The sequence below is a fragment of the Cupressus sempervirens genome, chromosome 5, assembly GCF_028749045.1.
Source record: "Cupressus sempervirens isolate cs-2001-9-10 chromosome 5, ASM2874904v1, whole genome shotgun sequence".
In the NCBI taxonomy this organism is placed as follows: Eukaryota; Viridiplantae; Streptophyta; class Pinopsida; order Cupressales; family Cupressaceae; genus Cupressus; species Cupressus sempervirens.
Genome location: NC_143122.1, coordinates 661,460,746 through 661,462,090, shown reverse-complemented (window position 1 = coordinate 661,462,090; position 1,345 = coordinate 661,460,746). Strand labels below are relative to the sequence as shown.

At 39.4% G+C, this 1,345-nt stretch overlaps 1 pseudogene; it reads right to left on the bottom strand.

Annotated features, from left to right (window-relative positions):
- Nucleotides 1–245: 245 nt before the first annotated feature.
- Nucleotides 246–737, bottom strand: LOC149557641 (pathogenesis-related protein 1 pseudogene; annotated as a pseudogene).
- Between the last annotated feature and the right edge of the window lie 608 nt (nucleotides 738–1,345).

Genomic DNA, 1,345 nt, shown 5'->3' with positions numbered 1-1,345 from the left:
TCTAGAACCTTTTTGATCTTATCCCTCAAGTGACTTTATTAAATATTTTCCAAGTCACTTTATTAAATACAAGATCATCTTTTAATATTTATTTATTTAATTAAAATAACTAATTAGTTGTCCTTGGACAACTATTAATTAAATTAATTAAATCGAACTGTCACCAAAAATTGGGGACATGACACACAAACAATAATATTCAACACTTCTCAATTTCAAAATCTGTGCTCCCTATACCTAACCAATTAATAAGGCCTATTGCCAATATAATTGCCTGGTGGATCATAGCTACATATAACCCATGTATCGTTGCTATTACATTTGATGATTGAACACCCAACACTTTCGGTTGTCGCCCACACAATCTGAGTATAATGTGTACAATCATCACCGGTGCAAGTGTTAGTAGCATGAACATACCACTTCTTCTCATCAATCCAAGCATTTACTGCATGTTGACGAGTCCAATTTGGGCCTCTTCCCCAGAATATATTCTTGCCGTATGGCGAATCCTCCGAATGCTGAAGAAGGGAGTCATTTCTTCTCTGTCTCGCATAATTCCGAGCAAAAGCGGCAACTGTGTTGTTCCATTCGAGCGCTGCAACTCCGACAGCTTTTCTCGCCACATTCTGCGCATCAATGAAGTCTGAAATGGCCACAGAGTTCGTCAATCCTTGTACATAGCTTAATAACCCCACCACCAACACAGGCATGACAAGATGGCAAAATCGACTCATTCTGGACACTGTACAAATTGTATTAATCTCACAATAACAATTGATAATAAAGAAGGGGATTGAAATGTAATCTAATTCAACAATAGCAATTGATAACCTGTCTGTACGAGAGATTGAGTTATGATGTTGTGGTGCAACAACCGTCTTCTTAAATACATGGACTAAATGATAAAATTATATATTTCAAGTAAATTATTGATTAAATTGGGTGCTGATCCAGAGAGAAAAATATCCCTAGTTCTTATCTCTTTGAGAATTGCTACCTTCATTTCCATTGTTCTTAGTCTTTCCTCACAAGTTTCGTTATCACAAACTTACCTAATTTTGTTTTTGGCGATAACAATAGACACGTTGAGAAACGTGATGGTTGATTACGTGGGGTAACGTGCCCATTATTTTAATGTTAGTTGCTTCAGAGAGGGGGCAAACCTACCGACGGCTTTAGGGCAATGGCTGCCCAGCCAGTTATTTCGACTGGCTGGGTATGACGCCGTTTCCCTCCTCTGTCTTCCTTCCGCTTCTCCCCATGCAGGGACGGCACATTGCGACAGACTTCCATACCGTCAGCCAGACCCCGCGACAGTACGCGACAGTACACTGACGAAAAT